At 46.0% G+C, this 10,466-nt stretch overlaps 1 pseudogene; it reads left to right on the forward strand.

Moving 5' to 3' along the window:
• Window positions 1-7,386: 7,386 nt before the first annotated feature.
• LOC102899025 lies at window positions 7,387-8,867 on the forward strand (annotated as a pseudogene).
• The last annotated feature ends 1,599 nt before the right edge of the window (window positions 8,868-10,466 follow it).

The following is a 10,466-nucleotide window of genomic DNA, read 5'->3' on the forward strand; positions in this document are numbered from 1 at the left end:
AGATGACGTAAGAGAAGGAAAAAATGCATACATGTGAATTTAAGTAAATATTGTAAGTGAATGAGTGAGTTGATTAAAATTTTTGTTGCAAGTGACAGCTATAATCTTGAGCTAATGTAAGAAAGAGGAAAGGGACAGAGTGAAGGCCGGAGGTCCAGGAGTATTTCATGGAGCCCAAGGGCAGGAGTCAGCAAGGGTAAGTAAGAAGCAGAACCAGAGACTGGAGAGCTGCCAGGACAGAGTCTCTTATTCTTTCTCCGTATAAGTACATGCATTCATTCTCTCAACAAATATTTATTAAGGCTCTACTTTGTACCTGACATTTTTCTAGAAGCTGGCAATACGGTCATGAATAAACCGACGGCAGTCCCTGTCTCCTTGGACCTGGGTCCACGTGGTGGAGAAGAGCACGTGTACCCTTACGGGATTGGCATGTTACCATTCTACCACACATCATGCCTGAGTGGCACTGTGAATCCTATTTGAGAATCTGCTTATAATATCATGGCCAAGGTGTTCACCTGCTACAACCAATGGTGGTTGGGGTTGAATAAAGCGCTCAGGGGCACATCCTTTTTTTGGGAAGAGATCTCAGAGCACGCAAGTTGGGCAGACATCCCAAATTTGCTTATTCACTATAGTGAATAAGCAAATACATAAATAAGTACATGAGTAAATGGAGTCACTCATTCATTTTTTTTGGTGACTGTGGATTGAGCACTTACTTTGGGTCAATTGCCATCCTAGTTGCTGGAGACAGCACTGAAAAACAAAAGTCCCTGATGTCATGGAGTTGTTTTCTAGTGGTGGTGCAGGTAGATAGATAGACAATTCTTCCATAGCCTGATTGGTGTCCTGCTTGAAGTAATTAAGGAGGCAACTGTATGTTCCCAGGTCATATCCATCACTGGGGCTGCCCTTCTCCTTTGATCGAACGAGGGGACTGACTAGTGGGAGCATCAAATTACCCCAGGTATGTTACCTGGTCCTCTAGGATCCCCTCTTACTGGCCATGCAGGGGCCTGAGAGACCCTGCTTCAGCATAGCAGCATGCCTCCTTTCTGGTTACTTGATGCCCAAACCAAGGACCTTCTCCTAAACCAGTGGTGCCCAAACTTTTTGGCACCTGGGACCAGACCTCCTATGAGAATCTAATGCCTGATGATCTGAGGTGGAGCTGAGGGTAGAGCTGGGGAGCAGCTGCAAATACAGATGAACCCTCATTTGCTTGCCTCCTGCTGTGCAGCCCAGTTCTAACAGGCCAAAGACTGGTACCCAAAAGAACTAAACCGTATTCTGCCTTTCCTTTCTTCTCTCTCTAGGCCATTCTGGCATTCACTGGTCTTTGAGCCCTCTAGTCAACCAGTTGGGACTGACAGCTGCCCTTGAGCACATGTGGCCAGAGCCAGCAGACACTCTCGTGGAGGGGATGGAGCTCATGGTGGCAGTGGTGAGGACCCTTAGACAAATAGCCAGTGTCCAACTAGCTTCCAGGCTTTGGCCACACAATGCAGGCTGTGCTGCACTAGAGTTGGCCTCACCTGGCAGCTTCTGAGAACTGCAGCCAAGAAGAAATTTCCCCAAAGAGAGCCAGAAAGAGAGTAAGTAGACAGATCCTCATGTGGCCACATAGGCAATCGTCAGTTGTGGACTGTGCTGGCATAGCAGGTATGCAGCCGATATTTGAGTAGGACCATTAAAGAGAATCTCGTTACCTCTCAATTCTGTCTCCAAATTCCAGCACTGTGAGCTCCTTGAGGCTGAGGATACCATCCTTCTCCTATACCTCTATACACAGAAACTGACAAAGGGAGGCTTGACCCAGGTGTGTGTACTGACAGGAAGGAGCAGCTTGCAGTCAGGTGAGAGACAATGCTGCCCAGCCAGCTCTGTTAGTGCTAGTCCCTAAGGGGAAGGGTGAAGAGCAAGGTGAGGGGGCCATGCGGAGACAGGATCACCAAGGGTTTGCGGATTGAACCAGCCTCAAGAGGTGGGCTGTTGCAGAGACCTGAGGCTACTCTTTTTTAGAGGAGGCCAAGAGATTATCAGCAGAGTAGAGCCAAAGTTGGGAACTGCTCATGTCAGCCATAGAGAGACAGCCCAAGCTCAGTTTGTTCATGAACATTCTGGAACAAATGACTTCCCGATTATTTGTTGACTTGAAGAAATTGAGACCCTTTTTTTATTCCATTCTCACTCTTCTGGGCTAAGATTTGATGTAAGGAACCACTAAAAATTCCTCCAGTGACTTTGCCATTGCGCTGATGGCATTAAATGATATGTAGACCCAGGAAGTGGCTAATTCTATTTACATAACTAACACCATTCATGGTGTGAATCATCTTCTCCTAGCCTGAGAGATACTGCAGCCACATTTTTCTTGCTTTTTTCATACTCTGAGATTTTTATGTATTCAATACCTCTGTTTTGGGCTAAGTCTGGAATTGAATGCCATATGTCGAATCCAAATGGAAACTATTCTTTCAGGCCAGATGACAAGTGACAAGGTGGGCAGTTAAGCATATAGGCTCTGTTCCCAAACTACTTAGATTCATATTTACATACTTTAAATAGCCACTCTATGACTCGGTTTCCTCATCTGTAAGCTGGAGATGATGATAATTATAGCACTCAAGTGAGTCACTGTAATGTAAGAATTGTGCCTGGCACAGGCCAAGGGCCACAGTGAGACTCACTCTAATTTGTATGAATTTAAAATAATATCGATGCCTATGAAGGACACCCATGTTGAAGGTACAACCTCACTGCATTAAATAGGGGTGAAATCCATCAGGGAATATGGAAAGGGGAACTGACATCTTTGGGATTCCAATAACCTAAACGGCCCCATTCTCTCCAATTTCTCCCTCCAAATCAAGCATACTTGCTATGCCAGCACAGTCCACAACTGACGATTGCCTATGTGGCCACATGAGGATCTGTCTACTTACTCTCTTTCTGGCTCTCTTTGGGGAAATTTCTTCTTGGCTGCAGTTCTCAGAAGCTGCCAGGTGAGGCCAACTCTAGTGCAGCACAGCCTGCATTGTGTGGCCAAAGCCTGGAAGCTAGTTGGACACTGGCTATTTGTCTAAGGGTCCTCACCACTGCCACCATGAGCTCCATCCCCTCCACGAGAGTGTCTGCTGGCTCTGGCCACATGTGCTCAAGGGCAGCTGTCAGTCCCAACTGGTTGACTAGAGGGCTCAAAGACCAGTGAATGCCAGAATGGCCTAGAGAGAGAAGAAAGGAAAGGCAGAATACGGTTTAGTTCTTTTGGGTACCAGTCTTTGGCCTGTTAGAACTGGGCTGCACAGCAGGAGGTGAGCGGAGGGCAAGCAAGTGAGGCTTCATCTGCATCTGTATTTGCGGCTGCTCATGTCAAATACTCCTTACCTGGGCCATCTCCTGGAAGCCTTCTAGCTCACATGTGTCAGCAACTTGTCGGGGTTTTAATAGTGCCATCACTACTCTGGAAAATCTCATGGTCTCCGGCCAACCAAGCTGGTTAGTCCTCCTCACCTGACATTACCCCCACATGCCCTGTGGGTGATCGTCTCTTCCTGGGACATGATCCCATCCCTAAATTCCTGTCTATCATCTCTACAGACTGTGGACCCCACAGGCAGGGATCCATGAGACTGATAACCGTGTTCCCAGGCAAGCTCGGGGTTAGGCAGAGAGAATGGGATGGAGTGGCCTGGGGCAGGGAAGCATCTAGAAGTTCTGTTCTGTCAGAATAGCTGAGGCTGCCCAACCTGGAACAGGGAGACTCAAGAAGGAACAGCCATTGTCCTCAAAGTTCTGGTCCACTAAAATGGCCTGCATATCTACTTAAGGAAGGGAGTCTGGCAGGCCAAGATCACCAGCACAGGCTTCCTGTGAGAAGGTGAGCTCCCAGACTGGGATGAGGAGCCGAGACCTGAAGGGGAAACTGAGTTTTCCCCCAGGGCCATGTACTCGTTATACAACAAGGTTTTGTCCAATAGACTCTAACCATAACCGTGCTCAGAGAGTCCCGGTCCTCCCTGCCCTCTTATTCCCCTACCCCACTCCATTTTATCTCCTATTTGTGCCCAAATAGCCAATGGAAAGGAGAGGATGGGAATTGCTGGAGGGCTTTGAGCAGCCATTGCCTGCGCAGATAAAGCTGGGTTGCCTTGAGCAGTAGCAGCACCAGGCCGAGCAGGAAGGTGACTTGAAGGAAACCAGAGATACTGTCCAGTGGTCTGGTGGGGCTCAGCAAGGAGACACTCATGCTGCACTGGTTTCTGGATTGCTGACTGTCTCTCACTACCTCAAGCCAGTCTGGAAGGATTGCTCCACCTACCTTGTGGGCCGGGGAGGGTGAAGATTGAGGGCAGAGTTTAGAATTTAGCCACCAGGGTTGATTACTGGGAAGGATCTATCTTGAAAAACAAGGAAAAAATGCTTTTCAGCTGACAGTGACAATGGTTGTGCACATTTCAACTTCCTACTCATCAACTTCCCAATAAACATTTAATGAGCACCTATTATGTGCCAGGCAGTATGCCAGGTGCCAGGACCCAGCTGTAAGAAAAACAGACACGACCCCTGATTTTTAGATTCCACAGTCTAGTTGGCCAAATGTTCGGTAGGTGTTGTTTTATTATTGTCCCCACTTTAGAGTTTAAAAAATAGTTATAGTTAGGCAAAGTATTGTAGCTAGCAGAAAATAGCCATTGCCAATATGAGTTGGGGTTAGAATCCCTCTCTGTTTTTTCCAGAACTGCCTGCCTAGCTGCCTCTCCAATTTTCCCCTGACCTTGTCCCAGCCCACTATTCAGTTGGGGAACGTGTCAATGGTCAGAGTACTGGCTTTGGATTCAGGAGTTTCAGCTCGAGGTCTGACTCACTAAATTGAAGGCAGCCACTGATACTCTCAGAGCCTCCACTTCTCCTTTTGTAAGTGGGATAATAATCCCTTTCCTGAGAACTTTCCAGGAATGCTCATTCCTTCACTCACTCAGCAAATATTTCTTGAGTGTATAGTTTAGTAGTTAAAGTCAGAAAACTAACTTAGTACAATAAAATATAAGACCTTTCCTGGAGAAAAGAATAGTGGACTGTGTCCACCCAGGGAAGGAGAAAACTAAAGAAAGAGAATGGGGTCTTGAGGGATAAACAGTTAATCAGATGGAGAGTTCTAGATAAGGGGCAAAGCCAGGGTTCAAAGCCAAGTAATCTGGCTGCAGAGGCTTTGCTGTTAACTATTAATGTACAGAGATGATTTTAGTTCATACATGGTGACCCCCAACTTCGCAGGGGCATGTCGTGTTTCTTCTGTTTTATTCAGCGTTTCCAAGGAGCAGATGAGGGTTTCATCAATTCCACATGTTGGTGTGAATGTAAGTCTCACTATCCAGGGAAGCCTATGTAAGAAAGTGTTGGGAAAATCATGTGGCTAGATGTAGCAGTCATTGAAAATGATATTTATGGAGAATTTTTAATGATTTGAGAAAAGCTTATTACAAAGTGATCAAAGCAGAATGTATGACCATCTGTAGAATATGAGCTTAGCTTTTAGAAAGTCGTGCTTGCCTAAGTTAATATTTATTTACTAGTGAATATCTTTTTCATTCATTTGGTGCCCAGACACCGAACCCCAGGCTCCATGAAAGTTTTAACTAGGCATTCTATGTCCTTATCTTCCTGTGGCATGGAACGGAGGACCATGCCTACTGATGATGCCCAATAAATACTGATTTGAGGCATGAATGAAGCAGGTAACCAGGAAAACCTTGGACTGGTTAGATCACCATCATAAACAGAGTAGACTCAGTTTTGGACGCCACATTTTACAAGGGAAATTAATATTTTTATTCCTGAATGTTTCCTGGTTCAGTTTATAGACAACAAAAAAGCAGAGGGGGATCTATCGTGTGCAGTCAATCCCCAAGGGCGTCAGCTTGAAGCATTACTCATGTGAGTTGATTGCCTCAGGATCTTCTTGTTTGATAAAACTGGGTTTGATGCAGATTCAATTTATCTTGTTTACTTTTACATCTAATAGGCAAAACTCTTTTAAACCCTTTTTAACCTCAATATTTGCATGTATTACCCAACCAAGGGATGGTGTAGAACTATGGTGTTTGTTTTCAGCTGGGGGACATTCTGTACCACCAACTCCTACCTGGAATGAGATACAGAGCTGATTGTGAAAAATTACTCAGTACCTGCACAATACTGGCATGCAGCAACGCTTCCAAAAATGTCACCTCAATATTCACATAATGCTGATACTTTCCAAAGCAAAATCACAACTACTCTTCAATTAACCAGGCTTTGTGACCTTCTTTTACAGACAAGAAAACCAAGGCCCAGAGATATTAATTGAATCAACTTTTTCAAGGTCACAAAGCAAGTAAGTGTTAGAGTTAGGACAACCAACTCAAATTTCTAACTCCAGATTTCCTACAACTTTACTGTCATTTATTTTGTATAATGCTTACGATGTGTTGACATGGTGCCAAGTGATTTCATATATTGTCTACTTTCATCCTTATGATACCCTGTCATAGAGCACACACCACCCTCTGGATGATCTCTCTAACCTCATCTCAGCTCACTGTCCCACTAAGTGGGGCAGCTCCTGGAAGATACCACTTTTTCTCTACCCCACAGCCTCTGTGTTTGCTGTTCCCACTATCTGGAATGCTATTTCCTTACTCCTGTGGCCAGCTCCTTATCATCCTTTGGGTTTCACCTTAAATGTTGTCTCCAACAAGAGGCAATCCCAGATCACTCTGTCTAAGCAGGTGCTCCCTGTAAGTCTCTCGCTAGCACTGTGTTTATTTCCTTCTTAGCACTCACTGCTGTCTGCAATCATTTTACATGATGGTTCACTTGTTTCTTATCGGTCTTTCCCATAAAATGAAAGGTCCGTACCATGTCTGTCTCAATCCCTTGAGATGTCTCGACAGTGCCCTGCACATGGCAGGTCCTCAATAAAAACGTGTCAAATGTTTTAACAGAGGTCGAATAGAGGTGATTTCTTTATTGCACAACAAGCTGGTACTATCCATCTAATGAAAAGCTTCATTGCGAAAAAGAAATGGTTCTGGCTGCAGCGTAGATAGAGAGTTAGTGGTAGGAAGCAAATAGAAGCAGGTTGGTCAACTTGTTGACCTAACTAGGTGCAATAAGAGAGTGGCTTGGACTTGGAACATTGGCACTGGGTCTGGAGAGGGCACTGAACCCAGAGGTGGCTAGGACTGGTTGACAGGCTGGGTGGGCAGATGCAGAAAGAAGGAAGGACTCTCCCAGGCCAGCCTCAGGGACTTAGGGCCTGGTTGGTGACATTTCTTACCTGTGAGGCCTGACTCTCTGTCACCATTGCAAATCCAGCAGACAGGGAGCCTGGACAAGATGGTGTCCTGGGCCCACCAATTCCCCTATACCCACCAACTCTGGCTTGGACAGTTCCTCGGTTTCCTGAGCATCTATGAGCCTGACTATGCCAAGGCTGTGTACAGCCGAGGAGGTGAGGGCTCCTGGGAGAGGTTGGGGCTTCAGGAGAGCAAAGGGCTCAGGGCACCATGTGGGGAAGAGTCCTGGACGTGCATCCTAAGTCTGGGCAGCTGAAGTTCTCATCCTATTTATCAATAGGTCTCCTCTGGGAATTCCCCAGTCTCTGCTTCACTCCATCTTCTCTGTCTCTTGCAGACCGTAAGGCCCCAAATATGTATGACTTTCTCCTTTAAACTGGTAAGTGGTTACCTGTCTTTCCTCCTCTTCTCATCCCAGATCTTTGGTGCTGGATGACCAGGATCCTTTCCTGCTCTGTTGCATTCGGTCAGTTTTCCCATCGACTGGGCTGCCTGGCCTTCATGCGCCCCTCCTAAGCTCAGCTGGTCAGGGAGCAGACAGGGGAACAGACAGGAGTGCTCCCAGCTGGCCAGTGATATGGGGTTCATGCACCTTTTCCTGCTAGGTGTGTCTTTTTCCTGTACAGGTATCTATTCTACTGCTTCCATTTCTCTGGTAGGACCCTGACTAATACAGACTTTGGTACCAAGATTGGTTCTAAAGGAACAGAATCTTAAGTATGAGTTTTCTGAATTAGTTTTGGATTTTCTGGAATTAGCCCTCTAATGTGATAAGTTGAAAGGCCCTATTGACTTCATTGCCAAAGGTAAAGAGGACATGGTAGTGCAGGACATGATGTAAGCAATAGAGCATCACCCTTGGCTACTACTCATCAAATACTTACAAAAGGCAACGTTCTGATGACCAACCATATTTTGGCTACCTTAGAACATTTTAGTCAAACTAAGGGGTATAAAATTGGCTGGAGCTGCCCCCCGGTGCTCCCGCCGCCGCCCTTGCCGCGGAGCCTCAGTGAGCCGAGTCTACCAGGTAACCCCTGCCAGCAGCCCACAGCCAGCAGGCTAGTGGAGGCAGCGCAAAAGGGACCCAGATGCATGCATGTGGCCCGGGTGGCAGCCACGGCGGACAGCGGCCCACGTGGGGTGCAGCCCAGGGCTCGGGTTCTACATTCGGAGCCCCACTCGGGCTGCTGACAAGGGCCTGGGCAGCGCGGACGATGAGGGACCAGTGAGGCGCCAAGAGAAGGTCACCGTCAAGTACGACTTCAAGGAGTTATCGAAGCGCCTCAACCTATAGGAGTGGATCCTGAAGCAGCTCATTCGCCTTATCCTACTGCCAGGAAGAGGAAATCCCAGAGCTGGAGACTGACGTGAACGAACTCCTGGACATGGATAGTGAAGATACCCATGCTGCCAGGGTCAAGGAGCTGCTGGTTGACTGTTACAAACCCACTGAGGCCCTTTGGCCTGATGAACGAGATCCGGGACATGAAGAAGCTGAGCACACCCCAGAAGAAGTAAGGGTCTTTGGCCCAGGTGAACGGTGGCTCCCATAGGACAATCGCTGCCCCCTGACCTCTTAGCAAAAGCAATACCGGGAGGCCCTGCGGCCAGGCCTGGTGCCATGAGCAGAGCTCCCTGAACCCCTGGACCAGAGGCCTTTCCCCTGCCCCCTCAATTTTCCATTTTGGGGTTTTTTTATTATTATTAAAGTGATGGGACTTTTTGTGTTTTTATATTGACTCTGCAGCACAGACCTTTTAATAAAGCTAGGATATGCCTTTGATGCAGCTAAAAAAAAGAAAAAGAAAAGAAAAAATGGCAAGTTGCTCCTAGCTGTACTGGAGAAGATGGAGAAAGAAACGGATGAGCCCAGGGATTCAAAACCCAGCCCAAACTATACATAAATGACCTAAAAGCTTCTATGCCTGTCCTGAAAGAAACCATTATGTCCTGTAGCCACAGGCCTCAGCTAAGGCTGAAATTTCTGAAAACTAAACCCAGAGTCTCATCCTGCCTGTGTCTGAATTACAATGAAAATGAATTCCTAATCTTGCAGAGTGCCTTCTGTCAAAGTGGAGAATTGATTGAGAAGTAAGGAGAGCCTGAAAATTGGAATGGGAACATATGAGAAGACCCTAATGAAGCTGGAGACACCAAACTCCTAAATTCTGCTGAGTCTTCTATGCTGAATGCTGGGTGTAATATCTACTCCAAGTATGCATTCCAGAACCAGAGAATAACCTCAGGATAGGTTTGGGTATACAGCACCAGGTAGATGGTAATAACTTGCAGGACTGAGTTAAGGTTCTCCAAGAGGCTGTATATACTATAAACCAATGTCTAATATAGGGTACAATTTCTTTCACTGCCAGGAGTCACCCATTCAGGAATCAAGGGATGAAAATGGAAGTGGCACCATCATTATTACCCTTAGTGATGATATTAGCAACATTCTTTTGCTTGTTGCCCCTGCAAACTTGTGCTTCTACTGGGAGACAAAACGATTACATTAAACTGGAAGGTAAGACTACCACCCATATGCTTCTAAATTAAAAGCAATTACCACACTGGATTGACCTTGATTTCTAAGGTGAAATTGTTAGGTCCCTTACCAATGGAGGTAAGGAAGGGTACGTCTGGAACACAGGAGATATCTAGGGCATCTCTTAGAATTACCATGTCCTGTCATTAAATTAAATAGAAAAATACTGCAACCCAATTCAGGCATAACTAGTAATCGCTCATATTTTTCAAAAATGAAAGTGTGAGTCATCCTACCAGGCAAAGAACCACATCTAGCTGAGGTGCTTGCTGAGGGCAAGGAGAATCTGGAATGGGTAGTGGAAGAAGGTGGTCATAAATGCTAGGTATGACCATGTGACCAGTTGCAGAAACAAGGACTGTAATTGTTTTGAGTTTTCCTTTTTTTCTTTTGTTGTGAATATGTTTGTGTGCATGTGCACATGTATGTATCAGATATTTTTTCTTCCTTCTCTATTCCCCTTCACATATAACATGGAATATATTAATAAAGTTAACTTGATATCACAGCATTTAAGTTACAGGGTATCAGGGAGAAGAGTGAACACCAGACAATGACTTCATTGTCTTCAGGGA

Source organism: Pteropus alecto, unplaced genomic scaffold, assembly GCF_000325575.1.
Source record: "Pteropus alecto unplaced genomic scaffold, ASM32557v1 scaffold25, whole genome shotgun sequence".
NCBI classification, from domain to species: Eukaryota; Metazoa; Chordata; class Mammalia; order Chiroptera; family Pteropodidae; genus Pteropus; species Pteropus alecto.